The sequence below is a fragment of the Nelusetta ayraudi genome, unplaced genomic scaffold, assembly GCF_046127955.1.
Source record: "Nelusetta ayraudi isolate G7.1 ecotype Tasmania unplaced genomic scaffold, CSIRO-AGI_Nayr_v1 ptg000048l, whole genome shotgun sequence".
NCBI lineage: Eukaryota > Metazoa > Chordata > Actinopteri > Tetraodontiformes > Monacanthidae > Nelusetta > Nelusetta ayraudi.
In genome coordinates, this window is record NW_027466098.1 from 16,638,656 (window position 1) to 16,656,592 (window position 17,937).

The 17,937-nt window shown below is 45.5% G+C and overlaps 1 protein-coding gene across 9 annotated transcripts in view; it reads right to left on the reverse strand.

Annotated features, from left to right (window-relative positions):
- tenm4 (teneurin transmembrane protein 4) overlaps positions 1–15,871 on the reverse strand; it is a 160,971-nt gene extending 145,100 nt beyond the window's left edge. For 7 of the 9 annotated variants that reach the window (XM_076036757.1, XM_076036758.1, XM_076036756.1 and 4 more), the window contains exon 1: positions 15,617–15,871. The gene's annotated coding sequence lies outside the window, so the exon portion shown is untranslated. The remainder of the gene's footprint in view (positions 1–15,616) is intronic. The other 2 variants (XM_076036759.1, XM_076036755.1) reach the window with 1 other exon arrangement.
- Positions 15,872–17,937: the final 2,066 nt, after the last annotated feature.

Below are 17,937 nucleotides of genomic sequence, written 5' to 3' on the forward strand. Positions count from 1 at the left end.
CGGCTGATGCACAAATGCATGAAACGATGCAACAATAGTGGACTAGGTTGCCACTTTTTGTTCAAACAAATGAACAGTGATGTCACGCATCAGATTCCTCTCTGCTTGATCTGTGAAATGTTTTATTGTTCAACGTTTGTTTTTTTTCCTCATTCAGTGACACTGGGAAATGTGCTTTTGTATGCCAAAGGTAATAGAAGAGAATAATTCATTACCAGTGTGACCCTGCCTCAGCCAGAAATGATCACAGAGACACTTTTTGGCCCTGACGATTTAAAAAAAAAATTGTTTTGTTTTTTGCATACATAATAGCTATTCGCTGTTCATAAAAAATTATTATTCGGATGGAAAATTCAGAGCTTTTGCCGCCTGCCTAGCTGCTCCGTGCATGACAACAAGTAAGTTCCATGTTTGCTTCCAATTACTGTGCAGTCCAAAATACGAGAGGAAAAATAGACAGAGGAAGGCAAAATCCCCTGTACTGGTTCCAGAAAGCAGGGAAGGATTTGCACCAAGTTGTTCATTTTGCACAACGCTGCAATAAACAGCGAGAAGTTGAGTGTTAGAGACACAAGGAAGCGTGCGGACGGGGCCGTTGGCAGGGGGCGAGACAGCGGAGCTGCGCCGCTTCCAGCAAGAGCCGCAGTCTTTTTCATATATTCAGAAATTAAACGAGCAAAATGAGAAAAACAGTGAGCGGGCTGACTTTCAAACACTGACACCGACATTCTTTTGCGCTTATGAAAAATTCACACCTGAAACTGCAGTGCAGCCTAACATAATTGTGAGTGTTTTCCGCCAAACAAATACTGCACGTGATAGAGAAAAAAAAATAGATATTTCAAAAATGAAAAATATCGTCGCTTCATGCGCCGGCACCTGAGAAAGCAACTCAGTCTGCCCTGCTACACCTGCGAGCTCCCATCTCTGTATCGCCCAGTGGGTGTCTGTAACTTTAGAGGACGGACAGAAATAGCCTGGCCCATAAAAAGGAAAGAGTCAGACAATCAGACAGCGTCAAACCTTTAGAACTGTTAATGCGTTCAGATCCCACAGCCAAGCTACTGTCGGTCACCGAGCGATCAGACAGGCCCGTGCATCGCATGCGCCCTCTAATAGGTCATATAATTTAATGTTAATGTTTATCAGTCGAGGCATAATTATGAGCCCTCACTGGCGCTGGACGGGAAGCAGCCGAGTGACGCTGGCTATCGATCCCGGGTGTCAGAAAACTCATCATAAAATGTTTTCTATTTTTAACTTTGAAATAACGATCCAAAATCAATGACGCCATCGATCTCACTGGCTCTCTTGGTTTGAGCATCCTAACGAAAAAAAAACACAAAACCTTAAATGTACTTAAATGCGGTACACTTTATATTAGCGGCATAGGCTTTCTTTTTAACTGCTTCACTGAAATTCTAACAGACAAAATGAAAGACAACACTTTTAAACAATCACACACTGCAATATTAAAGTCTAGTTAAAATGTGCGGGCTGAATGCTGGCTAGCTAGCAGCTTACAAACGTTAGCAGGTTAGCTACTGCACTCCCTCTGTCTCACTTAATTCTTGAACTTTTTTAGCATGCAATTCAAGAACATAGAGCACTGTACTTCTCAATGTAGACACGTGTCAGCACAAAGAACATTTAAGTTTTTGGTAAAGGAGAATGACATTTTGGACATAGAATTCTTCATCGCTGCCGAACAAAGGGTGACTGTGACAATGCTAACTGAGCACAACAATCTTGGTCAGACAAACAAACGGACGCAAGTTGTGAAAAATTCATATTTCTTCATTGAATCAAGTTTTAACAAATGATAGCATAATGGTCGAATCAGCAGGACAGCCAAAGCAAACGCAGACGTGGCCCTACTTTTCCCGCCGCACCGGAGTTCGCAGGGTTTCAGAAGGCAACGTGATGTAACCCAGACCGTTTGTAGCGACATTTCCGCTTACCATCAAAAGCCGGCAAAAAGCCTCTCCACACTTATCTCTGACGTGCCATCTCTCCTCAGGAGAGTGGGAGGTGGCTGGAGGCGCCGCTACGCTATGATTCCTGGCTCCGATGGGCTGCGAGCGGGCATTCCAAACATAAACGCAGCAACTCTTGCAGCGCAAAAACAGATGCTTAAAATTCGAAAAGTCTGTAAGGGCATTTTACAGAGTTAGTACAAGGTTTTAACCTTTTCTGACTGTGTGTGTGGGTTTGTGTGTGTCCTGTGTGTCTTTTAAATCAAACATCAACACCATTGGTGCTCTCGCAAACTTGATACAAATTTTAAAAGTGCACATGTATAATATATCAAGCAAAATAGTTCAACACGCGAGTGCAGCAGCTGAAAATGCAAGCTGGCTATGAAATTGGGAATATGCTCTCTGATCCAAGAAAATCCACTCTCCGGTAAAAGGTCAGGCGGCTGTGGAGGGGACGACCAAATGTTTCCATGCTCTGCAACTTCCCGCTGCAGCGGCGGCGGCAAAGCTCAGCTTATTAGTGTTTCCCACCCAAAGGTCATTCAATTAGTACTTGCATTAAAAATATTCAAGTGATTTTGGATAATTAAGAACAGCACTTGCTTAAAAATAAAACAAGCTGGATTGCGTGTGAGATAGCCTAGCGCTGATTTCCTCCAGCTAATTGAAAACGTGAAGTATTTCTTGACATTCTTGAAGAGTCTGTTGAACATTTTCACACGTGGGCGGCACCAACGCAGTAGCTACTCCCGAACCAAACGCAACGTGAAACATTTAATCAGCAGCACTGCAATTTCCGAATCCAAAAGTCGCCGCGTGAACGTTTATTAAGTGCAGCAGCCACTAAATTTAAGTCCATCAAAAGTCAGTGCTGCGGAAACTTTGCCACTGACATAAATTTCCCCGCAAAACGCTCGAGTGATATTTTCTCAGCGAAGCTTAGAAATAAATGAAATCCACAGACAGACGCAGTTTGTGGATTTGAGAGTTTCCGAGGAGTTTTCTGTCACGCAGGAAGTATTTTTTGTGTGTGTGTTTACGGCGTAATGTTCTTACTTTATGGAGAAAAAAGGAAAGAAAATTTGTCACTTTTGTGATAGCAAGGGCTTGTTTTGCTGAGGTCTGGCGGCACCAGGGATGACAACTCCAGATCACTCAGCTGATAATGGAACAAATATAATCTCTAAATCGCTGGCTGAACAGATCCGGGTGACGGTTCCAATCAGCTGGGCACAGAAATCAGAGAGGCAGAGAGCGAGTCTGCACCAGCCGAGATGGGAGAATTTTCTTTCTGTTCAAAAAACAATCTTGACCCAGCAAGCTGACTCCATCTTGATAAATAAGCAGCTGTGGGTCTGAATTTCTACATTTTTTTTAGCATGTCACGAAAGAGCGGATCAACAAAATGGGTCCGCTCAACACGATTCAGCTTATTTTTTTTAGAATATTCCATTTTTCAGCTTTCACAGAAATGTAGAGGAGAAAAAAAGCAATCGTTGCCACCGACGGTCGTTCCACTGAAAGAAAAAAACAAAAAACATCACAGGTTAAGACCCTCAAGGCCTGTCTGGACCGCCTCCCTCTGCAGCTCTGTCATGTCTCTGTCAAGGCTGAGCTACAAATTAGACACGAGGAGTTCATTTGTGTTTGCCCTCTCCCCGTTTCACTCCGTCTGCGTTCCATCACTGTTTCCCTTTTTTTCCCTTAGCGCACGCAGACACACACACACACACACACACACACACACACACACACACACACACACACACACACACACACTCTCACACTCACACTCTGGTGTGCACATCAATGCATACAAAAAAGTGCCGCAACACCTTTGTTATTCTGAACAGCTGTTTGTATTTCCAAACAGATTCGGAGTAGAACAGGTGTCTGTGTGGGCTCCCCTGTGGGTGCACCAGCTTCCTCCCACAGTCCAAAAGAAAAAGCAAGTTTAACTCATCGATACGAGTCGTCCGTAGGAGGAAATCTCAGCGGTGCATTTGTTGCATTTGTCATATTTTAGACTGATAAATACACAAACAACGGAATGAGGTAGTTTGAGGACCCGCACTACACCTAATTTCTGATCTTTATTTTTTCAGTCAGGGCCCTAATAAATTATAGATCTCCATCCACTTAACCCTGTGTTTGCAGGCCCCTGTAAAAAAAAAACAACCTGTGTCCTGCTAAAACCGATTCTTTTGTGGCCACTCAGCATGTTTACAAGGGGGCAATGACAGTGCGATGTCAAAGCGCTGAGGGGGTTTCGAGGTTTTTCTGCAATTTGCACTGCATATTTTAATTATTGTAAATTTTTTTTTTTGGGGGGGGGGGAGAGTAGTGCGAGCAAAGAATGCAACAGATGGATTTTTTTTTCATTTCTGGGGTGTTTACAGAGAGGATAGAAACTAATATAATGTATAGAAAAAAAGTGACTTTTGCATAATATGGGACTCTTCGCCTTGTAATGATGATGAAATGCACTGGAATATATGTTTGCATGCTCTCAACCTGACGGCGAATCTAATTTTGATGGAGAATGGCTCCAACAAAAAAAAATATTTTTGAAAGGCGTTTTGTTTCGTTTTTTTGTTGTTGTCTTCTGAAGGCAGTTAAATGCAGCTGCACGGTGTGGGTTGCAAAACAGCTGTTTCAAAGCGTCCAAAGGCCACCAGAACCAAACTGTTCACCATAAAAAATATAGCACCGTCAATGTGTTTGTATTTCGTTGCTTTTCCCATGCTCGCAGCCAAAATATGAGCAATTTGCAATGAAATATAGCAGCAAAAAATAAAAAAGAATCCCCCTTTTTACGATGTTTAATTATATGTTATGACAAGAGACGAACATAAGAGCGCATATGTTAGCGTTTAAGAGCCGCCGTCTAACTTGGAGCTGTGAGGCTCTTCCTGCTGCTGCTGCTGCTGCTGCTGCTTCCACCCACAGCCAAAAAGTGGGCAGCTGACGTTTGAAAAGTGACTGACAAAATGAAACTGTAATGTCAGAGCCCCCCCCCCCCCCCCTCCCTCCACAACCACTGGTTATGATATTGCACGCTTCAGCTGCAATTAACTTCCATTTGCGCTCCATCTTCGCAGCAGCGGGTGACCACACTTACGCACAACAAAGCCCACCCGGCTGTGGAGGGAGGCCAAGACTGTGATGGCTCTCCTTCCATTAACCAAACTCCGCCAACGTCACGCGATACTGGCCTAAAGCATCTCTGGTAAATCAGAAAACTGTGAGTAACATTTCAAATTTAGTTGTTTTTGAGTTGTTGTTTTATTTTCTTTCACACGCAGGAATTGAACGGCTCCGCTCTTGCTTGTTTCTAAAGAAGAAAAAGAAAAAAAAAACCTTCTTGCAAAATCCTAATGATTTTCTCCCCTCGTTGACCTCGGCATTTTAAGTTGTCATCCTGTGGGCGTTCACGCTGGCATATTAAAGCTCTCAGCTCAAGACTCACTCGCATTTCAAGGGTGTTCCTCCGCTGAAGTTTATCGCTGATCCAAGCAACTCTTTATTGGATACCTCACAAGCACTTACAGTGAGGATATTTTCATTATGCCTACTTACAGCCTAATTTTTGCGTGGCTTAATGAAAACACTGCGAGAGCGTGAAACGCAGTTTGGAAATAGCAAATATAGCTACTTTCACCACAGTCTTGTCGTTTTTGGCTATGTTGGGTTTTCGATCATTTATTATATTGTTATAAGAATCAATCCTCAGATTCTTTTTTAACATGTCTTGGGTGGGTATCATATCAAAGTCATTTGTTTTTTGTTGCACGAATGTTTTGACGTCCACCAAAACATCTGTCTGCCATCGCTGCCTCAGGCCACGGCTGCTGAGGAACTGTTGAGAACGCTCTGCATTCTGGGAGAAAAATCCTGACAGGGTGGTTGTGACTAAACAGTAAATTCATTTGCCACTCTGACAACCATTTATCTGTGGACGCTGTGATCTAAAGACAGCCATGGATTGATCTTAAAAAAAAACCAAACCCTAACTTGGCTAATATGCCAGGCTACGCGCATGTTGGTAGCAGCTGCCTTTGTGTATCACTAACACTGATGACTATAGAGCAGCGAGACACGCTGTCTGGCGTCATCCAGCAGCGGTGGAACTTGTGCTCGAACAGATAATCCTTCAGACACAGAAAAACAGAGCACTCGAGTGCATTTTCATAAGAAGAAAAGCCATAATCTTCATTGATGGCTGTTTGTTGTTCCCGGTGCTCACAGAAACAATATCTGCATGCTATTTTTCAGGGGAGGGGAGACAAAGCAAACACTGGGGCGCATCTCTAGGCAAAGCATGCCAAGGCCCCGTGTCGCCGCTTCGTCTGAGTCGCGCACAACAAGTGCGTCTTGGCAGAGGAGTGTCAACAGCAGCCAAAGCCTTTAGTTCCTGTCGACGGCGGCACTTCCATTAGTTCCACTGTTCCATTAAAAGTCACTCCAACGTGCTTCCTCGCACTGTAACAAAAGCCGTGAGCGCATTTATCTGAAAATAAACGGCTAATCAACTGGTGAGCTTCCGCCGCTAATTTACATCTGAATACGCTCGCGAGGTTGTTTATTTATTTATTCAGTCGGCTATTTTCAGGGTGACGGATCGTCGGGCGGTATTATTTGCAGGGTCAGTCAGTTTGTGAAGGGGAGGTTATCGGGCCGGGCTCGGTTTTCAGGGGATGGCATTTGATGTTTTCAGGAATGAAGCCTGCCAATAAATGTCATCTCTCCGCCTCTTTGTCACCTCACAACTCTTTTCACGACTTGTCACATGCAGAGGCCCAGTCTGTGACATGAGCAAACTGTTACCTTCCTTCCTGGCAGGCGGGTGGGCTTTATTAATATTTATAGAATAACAGCTTAAGGCCAGCCCTCTTGAGAGCTATCACTCCACGGCAGCAGACTAACACAGAATATATTGACAACCCCTCACCATCGTCCCCTCCCCCGCCGTCCGCCCGGCAAACTTGGCGACGCAGATGAGACTTTTTTTTTTTCTTTTGTAAAAAAAAAAAAAAAAATGTGACAGTTTTCTTCCTCACGAAATAAGAAGTGCTTTTCTTTCAGCAGTTTCATTTCATATTTTTAAACCATCAGCAGTGCACTTTAAGATTTCCCAAAGTGAATAGAAATGACATTTAAAAAGAAGTCTAATTAAAAATTCTTGATCATTTCTTCTGAGGCACAATGGCGACGTCTGGCAGGGAGCGTTTCTCACACCCTGATTCCACTAACAAGGGACATTTTCCACAGTGAGGCTACTTTCAAAGTTTAGAACGAGAGGTGCATGTTGTTTTTTTTTTATTTCTTAGTTTTTTTCAGTAGATTTTACAAAAGTCAACAAAACTGTTTAAAATTCCGTGTTGCATTGACAGGCTTGTGTGACGGCTGAGCATCGGTTTCTGCCATGCGACACATTACTAAGACAGACACACATACACACACACACACACAGTGAGGACCACTCAAGAATAATCCCCACTGCTGCAAAAAGACTGCACCAGTCAGCAGAAATCACAGTGTGGCAACAAAAGCAACCAAAGGCCGCAGGACCCCTCAGAGCCTCTCCCGACTATTTAACAGAATCATATTTTCAGTTCAGCAACATTAATGAGTTCACACCGTTTGTTCTGGGAGAGAATCTGAGTGGAAATCTTTTCCCTGGTTTCAACATCCTGCTCAAAACTTCTTCATTATTACCTTTTAATTTTCACACGTCGGGGAGCCGCCGCAGCGAAGTGGCGCCGACCGACAAGAATCCATTGCCTGGCAACGCCGGTCTGATACGACGATGTTTTAATTGCCGCTGGTGGGTTTTAATTGGGAGGGAGTGTGATGAGCGTTAGAAGAGGTCCAGGAACCTTCTTTTAACTCAGCCCAAACTCGTATCTATCAAAAAAATAAATTCTTGTCGTAGCGAGGACGACTCAAACTCAAGGCAAAAAATGAGCATGTCCGATTAACTAAAAAACTCTGCAATAAAAAGATTTATTATGAAGTGTGTTTCAGGTCACAGGCATCTTATCAGCCATTTTACAGGCGTATTGCGGTCTATGGGAAAAATGTCTTTTGGAATGGGATTTTGGCTGCAGTACCTTGAGGGGCCACTGGGAAAATGAATAGCCGTGCCGCTATATTGCCAGTCTGGTATCCAGACCTTATAATGTATCCATGACTTAAACCAAACAAATGGCCAAGGACACCCCCCCCCCCTCCACACACATACACACACACACACACACACACACACACACACAGCGTCTGCTTCACCTGCAGAACGACCTGCATCCCCATGAAGACGCAGGTGGAACTCTTTCATTTGCAATGCAAAGAGCCGAACGCGCCTGCCTGTCATTAATGTATGACGGTTGCATAAACATCGCTTGTTTACCTGCCGCGACCGACGACGACTAATTGAAGGACAGCGGCGCATTAGGCTTAGTCCAAATAAAATATAACATCACTCTGCGGGTGTAGCTTCCCAATTTGGGATCAATAAAGTACATCTATCTATCTATCTATCTCTCTCTCTATCTATCTATCTATCTATCTACCCATCTAACTAATACATGGCTAAGATGTGCGTGTGAGCCCAGCTTGCCAACTTCATCATCGTTACACTACCTGGCCACACAGCAGCAGCAGCCTCAACAGTGCAAACCGGGGCCGTTCCCACTGTAAACCACTGGGGTTTAATTACCTGTAAATTCGCCGCCGTTTCACCGTCTTGCATAAGATTGTCTGGGTCATGATGAAACGCACACACGGGACGAGTGCGCAGGGTTTTTCCGAGACGCGGGGAAAAAAAAAAACAAAACAAAGAACACACAAGGCGCCGCTTTGTTACGGCGATATCCGCGCGGCGGTGTGACGTCTGTCACCTCGTCCCGCAACGTAACGCCCCCACCCCCCACCAACCCCCCGCCGTATTTAGAGCGGAACATGAGCTGCTGTTTAACAAGCAATTTTTTTTTTTTTTTCCTTCTTATGTCCGTCCATAGCGGCTGCAGTGGCTGCAGCGGCGTCCCTCGGTGAGCACGCAACAGCGCCAGCGGAGCGTTCCTCTCTCTGCATCACATTTAACAAACCTCAGTGCAGAAGCACACTGACCCGACAAGCCCGGCCAGAGTCCGTCTGCGGCAGCTCTGAAGTGGTCCAGCCTCAATTTCTCTCCATCAGCGGACGGCTACTTAGCGCATGATGGGCCATCAAACACGGGGACTTGCGAGGCAAAACGATCAAAAGTCCGCTCTATTACGGCAAACTGTTTCAAGCCACTCACTCTGACATTTAATTTTCGGTACTTTCGTCAAGTTTGCTCTCTCCTTTTTTTGCCCTCCCCGCCCACTTTCAGCGCCGATTCGCTTGGTCAACCGCAGGCGTCCATTGTAATTGCAAATCTGCTCAAGCACATTCTGACAAACAGTCCAACGGAGGGGTGGGCAAACTTTTTTGACTAGTGGCCACAATTGGTTCTAAAATTTGAGAGGGGCCGGTTTCTCGTAGGAGGAAAAAAAAAGATGGGATATGTGGACAACATGGGTTACAACAAAATATCTGTCTGAGAAGCCCAACAGTATTTAGCTCTTCATTGAAATTACTCTTAAAACAATGAAAAAATTGATTACTTACTTACAATTAATAGAACTTCTTCAAATTTGGCTTGAAGAGAGTGATTAGAGAGTTCAACGGGCCGCATATGGCCCCCGGGCCGTAGTTTGCCCATGCCTGGTCTAACATATAATCTAACTAGCCGTTCTTTGTTTTGTTTTGTTTTAACACTGGATTAAGGAGTGGTGAGGATGGATGGGATCAGAGTCGCCTGTTGGATGTTGGATGTTTTGGAGGCAGAGCCAAAGAGGCCAGACTGGGATGGTTTCAATATATTTATCGGTGGAAGGATGTTGAGGTTGGAACAGCCCAGGCAGGCAGGCAGGAGCCCTGGAGGACGACCAAACAGGAGATTCATGGATGCAGTGAACGAGGACGCGGAGTTGGCTGCCGTTAGAGAGGAAGACGATACAGAGGATCGATGGAGGCAGATGGTTGGCTGTGGCCACCTCTGAAGGGGACCGCCCGCATGAAAAGTCTATGGGGTCGGTTTAATTTGGGGAAGCGTCGTCCCATCAGGAAAACATCTTTTTTTTTTGGTGTACTTTTGATTCTCCTTGCCAGTGTCAGTGGATAATCAGGGAATGCGGGCCGTATGCTGGTGGATCAGCGCTGGCACCACCTGCCGTAACCTAACTCTGGCGTAATGTGGCGGATCTGAAGCGTGCAGGGCAGCCAGTGGATCTAACGGCCCACTGAGGATGTCTGGCCGTCCCGTCGCTGGTGGACAACCAGGTTTGAATGTGGCAGGCACGTTAAAGGGACTGTAATGCTTTCCTCATTTAGACACCCCAACAGCCATCCATCCATCCATCCATCCATCCATCCATCCATCCATGCATTTTCAATACCTGTTTCTTCCTGAACTTAGGGTTGCAGGGTTCTGCTGGAGCCTATCCCAGCTCTTAGGGCGAAGGCAGGGTGACACCCTGGACAAGTTGCCAGTTCATTGCAGAGACAAACAACCATTCAGACTTCAACTCACACCTACGGACAATTTAGACTTTACAATTCACCTCACATGCATGTTTTTTGCACTGTAGGAGGAAGCCGGAGAACCTGGAGAGAACCCACACAGACAAAATCTCCACACTCCCAGGCCCAGAATCGAACCCACAACCTTCTTGCTGTGAGATGGCAGCTCTAACTACAGCACCGCTGTGTTGCCCCCCCCCCACCACCACCACCCATTTAAAAATAAATAAAAATGAATAAATAACGATTGGGAAAGGGCAGAAGAACCGTTTGGGAAGCTCGGTTGGTTGGTTGGTTGGTTGGTTGGTCTCACTCAGCAGCAGCAGAGGTTTTTTGTTTGTAGCTTCTTTGTGAATTTCAAATAATTGCTGGAAATACTTTATAAAAAGAAAAAACTGAGATGAGATTCTTGATTTATTTCTCATGCAACTTTCAAGGCTGCCAAACCACCTTGTTAAGTGCGTCCTCAGGCAATCTGCAGTTTCACCGCCATTAGCCAATCACGAACTTTAAGTCTTTTGTTCTACCTTGCTACTCGTGCTGTCTGAGTGCAGCCAACTCACACCAGAATGTCTAATTGAGCCATGTTTCTTCCCCCCTGGAACCTGCGTTTTACAACGCTGTTCTCCCTCTGCGTGGCAGCATGAATGGTGATTTGTTTGGAGTCACAGCGACACACAAAAAAATCAATAAAACTACAGCCGTGTGACAAAATAAGCGACGCCTCCTAAACAAGCTGTTTTCCATTGTGGCTGATGCCCTGGACGTCTCTGGAATGTGGCAGAAACTTCAAAAATGACTTCTTTTATGATAAACATGATCATTCAAGTGAGTTTTTTTTTTTCACTTATTTCACTTTATTTACCACTATTTTGTTTAGGATTATATTTATTCACTAAATCAGAGCGGTTTTCCCCTGTGGCACAGGAATACATGACAGCCCAGTGTGTGCAGATAATGAGCACAGCACCTGCACCTGCACGCCGTCACAATGAGCGTCTGCTGCAAGGAGTCTTCTTGAAAAAAAAAAAAAAATCACAACATGCGTCGTATGTGATACGCCGGACACAAAGAGGGGCTTGTTCCTGCGTGTGCACGAGGAGAAACACAAGCCGGAGTACATAGTTTCAACCCGACGCTCACTCCTGAAGCACTCTGAGTGTTTCTGTCTCTCAGGTCAGCACACAGGTGCAAGACTGCGGTTCTATCCCAAAAAAAAAAGGGGAAAAAAAAGATTAAGTGCTCCTGTAATTGTTTTGCATTTCGGCACACCTAGTTTTAAAACGGGGAGTCGGGGGGGGGGGGGGAGTCTGAAAGTGCACATTTACAATTCAAATTTGTTATTTTTTTTGTTTCTTCAAGGATTTTGCTACTACTTCTCAAAACCCACATTAAAGTTTGTTTGTTTTTCGATTCAGAGAAACAGGATCGAGTAGATTCTTGTTGTGCAACATGTTGAGCCGTTTTATAGCATAATGGAAATGAAAAAAAAGCAATAAATGAAATGAAGACTGGCTGACTGTCACTATTTTTGCTTTGACGTCTCAAAAGGAAGTCAGAGCTTTCTCTCCGTGCGAACCAGACCTCTTCTTCTCTTTCTTGTCTTTTTTTTTATTTCTATTTTTAAACAAGGGTGAGTTTCAACGTCGCCCCGTACGGAAATATTTGACTTCCGCTCTGTTTTCATCCTTTTTTTTTCTCTCTCTTTTTTTTTTCAAGTGACGCAGCAAACGCACAGCACAAAGGCAGGGCCCTCGATATCCCACTGCAGATGTAACAATCCTACGATTTCTCCGCTCCCGGGGAAGAAAGCTATGACTAATAGCAAAGACAAGACAGGACACAAAAAAAAAAGAAAAGAAAAAAAAATGCCTTGCAACAGTCACTTGACGGCTCGGTGACACGGCGCCGCCTTTGATTCCGGCAGCAGTGAGCGTCCTCAACGTATCAGACAAGAAGAAAAGGGGGGAAAAAAGAAGTCTGGAGTCATCCTTGTCAACAACATTTGGAGGAATGATAATAAAAAAAAAAAAAGAGGACAGGAAGGGATCGTGTGAGCGTGGCGCTCGGCTCTCATTTCACGACAGAGTGGCGGGATTTTGTGACAGCCGCCCATTAGTTGTACACGTGATAAATCACAACACGACAGACTGCAGCCACGACTAAACACAACGCTCCGGGGCCAGAGAACTACCTCCTCTTCTTCATCCTCCTCCTCCTCCTCCTCCTCCTCCTCCTCCTCTTCCTCGGCAGCGAGTCGAGCAGGAACAGAAGGATCACTGACTGTGCAAACTGTTAATGGGGGAGAAGCGATGCGTAATTTACATGTAAATATCCCCCCAGTTTGCCGTGTTCAACTGCGCGGGAGAGAGATCTTCGTCTTACTTAAACAAGCAGGTGGAGGCCGCTGTCAATCACGTGGCCGCGCTCGCACACATCAGGGACAACTTTTGTAGCAGAGAGAAAAAAAGCAACAGTAGCTCTCTTTCCCTGGGTGACCGTACCATTCCTAACAACAATTATTACTCCGAACACACAACAGTCCCCCTGGAAAAACCCGCAGGGACGAAAAGCATTTTATTCTTTCCTCTCAGCTGTCCTCTTGCGTACCTCCGCCACAACGCCGCCGCACGCCGCCCGAGTTTAAACGCAACAATCGTTTATGGAATATAACAAGGTCCGACTCCAGGCCCCGCAGCCCCGAGCCTCATATTTCTTTTCAGCGGACTGTTGAAGATAGCCGAGAGTGAAGGGAGAGCGCAACAGGACGGCAACGGGGGCGGACAATGACGGCGGCAGATTTTTCATTCCTGATCACAAAGGCGGGGACTGTCGTTGAGAACCCGACGGTCGAGGCCGCGGCTCCGCAGACCTCAAAGAGCGGCGGGCAGAATGAGGCCTTGTTTCACACGGGACGGGACCGGGAACGGGACGACTTGAGGATTCTCGTTTGCCGCCTCCGTGAAAAAGGCTTTCCAAGGCGGTCGCAGAGCCTCTGGACTCCCTGGGATTCGACCTCCAGCTCCTCGAGGTCACGCTACACGCTGCCGCCAGTGCCAAGGGTGGCACACGTGGGCGGCGGTCGTAAAACCCGGGTTCCTCAAAGATGTGGCCTCCCGCAGCGTGTCCTCAGAAGAATGCCACCATGGGCTCTGGCTGAATATAATCCAGTCCTTATTCTTCTCTTACCCCCCAATTTGCGCTCAAACTTTAACGCATTCACTTCAATCACTACACGGGGTGGCTGCACAGTTTTTTTTATTCTTTCTTTGATTCTAATTTCTAGAATTTGTTGAGGCCCATCTCTGACACAATTGCTCCTAATTCTTTTTTTTTTTGTAAGATCAATCCAGCTTGTTTTACTGTTTTGTTAACCAGAGGAGCCCATTGATTTACAACAATGTGATTTGGTGGAGGTCCAAAATCTGCTGCATGCATGAGTAACTCACCGCACGCCACTCACGCACACATTCAGGAGTGAGTGTGTGTGTGTGTGTGTGTGTGTGTGTGTGCTTGCGTGTGTGTGTGTGTGTGTGTGTGTGTGTGTGTGTGTGTGTGCGTGTGTGTGTGTGTGTGTGTGTGTGTGCGTGCGTGTGTGTGTGCGTGTGTCTATGTGTGTGTGGGTTTTAAGCTTCTAAGTTGTCCAATCAGACGAGAGAGTTTGCCCGAGCTGCGTTGTAGGGCCCCAACAATGACTCCCATGGGGTCCCAACTTCGCCTTTTGATTCATCCAAGTCTTGAATGCTTGTGAACTGCAGGACATTCAGATTAAGAGATTTCTCACGTTGGACTAATTAAAACGATTTCAATTGTGAGCCCACGCGACCCGTCTGGGTGTTAAGGCTTCTTAACGTGGTCAATTTAAGGATACAACATTTTTCATTTGGAGTCTCAATTTTGAGATTTTCTCTCTTTTTTTTCCCCCGACAGAGACGACGACGGTCAGTCATATTAGAGTGAAGGGGAGTCGTGTGGAAATATACTGAACTGTTGTATCGCCACTACCGCCAACAGCTAACAACAGATGAGCTGCATTTTCAATTTTAAGCCTTACAAAACCTTGCCCCAGAAAGCTGTACACAATATCCACTGCTGGCTCTGCTCCCACACATGGCAGCTATTGTGAAGTTAAATATGGAGGCACCTGTGTGTCAAAAATAAATAAATAAATAAATACATAAAAACAAAATACTACAAAACACGAAGACGCTAATCAGCAAACATTCATTTCTTTTTGTGTATTTCCTCAAAATAAAATGTTTAGGCTGATCAATAATTCAATTCCATTTGAAAATTGATGAGGACCCATTCAGATGGGAGAAAGTGGGCAACATGTGATTTAATCCCCACACTACAGTGGGATGCTTTATCTTTAAAAATAAAATAAATGAATGAATAAATCACAGAGCAAGTAGCCAATCCCTTATTTATGTGCCTCACATCATTTAGGGCGCGCTGCAGCCATTCCTATTCATGAGCCTGCTGTGGGGAGGAAGGGGGGGAGAGAAATGCAACCGGGGACTTTTTGATCTTTCTCGCCTCCTGGCTATCAAATTCACACCGTGGCTGCTGTTTAAGGCGGTCCGTGAAGCCCCTGCGGGCTGTTCCACTCCGAAAAAATAATGAAATAAAGAAAAGAAGAAGAAGGAGCAGGTAGGCAGGCTGGCAGGCAGCCCCGCCGTGCTGCACCGTTCGCGGAGCCCCGTAAATCTGAGCACCGTCCGACCGGGATGGGCTTGACGTGCGGGTTACCGCGCACGTTAGGAGGCGCAAAAAAGAAAAAAAAAACCTGCATCTTAAACAGTCAAATACACCCATGTTAGTGCAAACTACTCGCCTCTGTTCATCCGTTGGCTCTCCTGCCGCTGCTGAATGATGCCCCCCCCCCCTCCGCGACACCACCATACACACACACACACACACACACACACACACACACACACACACACACACACACACAGAGAGAGAGCCATACTAATGTAATGTTCTTTAAAAAATGAACGCACGCATCCCCGAGATATACGGACTCTTACCATGCTGGAGACTCATCCAATGCAGCAGGGCCCGTTCCGTTGACAATTCGCCGGTGTACCGTGGAGGTGTCCCAGTAAAAACACACGCACACACGCGCTACAGAGCCCAGTCGCTGCTACTTTTCCTCCCTCCCTCCTGCCTGGCTTCCTCCCCGGTGTGGCAGCAGCCCGGACGAGGCGACGGTACCTCCACTGGGCACGACGCGCTACGGCACGGAGAAAATTCCTCCTCCTCCTCCTCCTCCTCCTCTTCCTCTTCCTCGCCTTCTTCCTCCTCCTCTCGCCGCTTCCGCTGCCTCTCCTCCTCCTCCTCCTCTTCTCTGCTCCTCCAAGGTGCCGCCGCCGCCGCCTCCTCTCCTCTCCACCGCCGCTGCTGGTGCAGCTTCACTCGGGCGCAGGCAGGTTCTCTCACATGGGCGAAGGAAGGCAGGCAGGCAGGCAGGCAGGCAAGCGGGTTGGCCGTCCGAGGATGCCCGTCAACACTCGCTCCACGCTGCCTGGCTTTTAAAAAAGAAAAAAAAAAAAAAAAAATTACACAAATCCTCGCGGGATGGAGAAATGTGTAGGAAACAGTTTCGCCCCCCGCAAACGCACAACAACAACAACAACAACAAAAAAAAAGATAACCTCCTCAAACGGACACGAGAGGAAGCACCGCCGACCGATGTGCGGGGACTAGTGACAGCCAGGCTCCGAGCTCCCGCAGCAGCATCTGAGATATTTCGAGTCCGGAGCGGAGCGGAGCGAGGCAAAGCGGTGAGGGGAGGGACGCAAGGAGCGTGCGTGGTCGCCCCCTTCGGTACTGCGGGGTGTAGGACCTGCTGCCAGTCCGCCTCAGCGATTAGTGCTTCACAGGCAGACATCGACAGTGCGCCCTGGCCTGACAGACAGACGGACAGACTGACATGTTGTTTTTGTTGTGTTTTTTTTTTTGTTTGTTTAATTCGTCAGAAAAGTTATTTGTTATGGGGATTATTTTAGTTTTATGATTGCAATCACTTTCAGTTTCCTTGGTTTTCAGGGTCTGGGTGCAACATGGAGTAACAGTATTGTTTGGACCAGATATTTTAAAATCTGCATAGGCATGAAATTCAGTGTAATTTGCCATTTGAGAATAATGTTTAATGACACGCCTGTTTTGTTGAAAGCAACAGAACTCGATCTATGGCAGAGATTAAATGTCTACAAGCAAATGAAAACCGTTTTCGGTTTTTTTCTTTTGCGTGGGGAAAAAATGAAAATAAGTATAAGTAAATATGTTTTCAGATACGACTCAAATTAATGCGTACATAACAAATCTCCATATATCTCTGTGGTTTACATGCCAACAGATCTGCACTGCAACACGGAGAAAACCTGACCAATGAATTTCATTTTGTGACACTACTGAGGGGTTTGGCAACTGATATAAGCCGCAAGGGCTCATCATAGTATTTGCCGGTGCTGGCAGCTAACAAGTAGTTTCTCTGCATTTTTCAGCCTTATGTGCGACATTAAAGCCAAGAGAGACTAATGCGGAGGTGCGTTAGATCATACCAACAACTCTGAGTTTAAACTTTATTCCCAGGGACAACCTACTTTTTCATCTTGTTTACATTGGCGGAGGATTTGATGTAGTTGATGTTTATGTTTCGCGACATGCTTTTTTTTTTTTTTAGTTTGCATCAAGAATCCAGCACACAGTGAGAGAAAAAAGTTATCCGTGGTACAGCTGAAAATAAAATGAATCAGAAAATAATCTCATACACCTCATATAAATTACCTTGCACAGGAAGAAAAATATATAATTTGGAGAGTGTAAATGATGTCTGCGACTGACTCGGATTCAATTTTGTAACCAATTTCATTCTCTATATTGTGACGAAACATTGTGTAATTAATTGACACCTTCGATAGAAAATTGAACTACTCCACGTGTCGCGATATTGGGTTTTCTCATTGAGTCATTTTTCATTTTGTTGTGTGAGAAGCCATGGAGAGCACAAGAGGAATTTTCATTTTAATTTGTTGAGTGGATTGACTCATGGTGTCACAGAACTAAGATGTTGATGGTGAATTGTTCATTTTTTGAAATAGTCAGATTTTTGTTTGTCTCCCCAGAGATCCAGGGCGGTATAAATAATTCAAGTGGAAATTTGCCTGAATATCTCACTGGTTCTGAGGGTATCTTAAATCTTAACAGTGAGATTTTACAATGGATTCAAGCGTGTCTTATTGATTGTAATTCTTTTTTTTTAAGCAACTTGCAAACTCGTCCTGCATTTTAATTTTCTGCTACAGGTTACTCAACAGTTCAGTAAGCTCAGAAACTGAGCTTATTG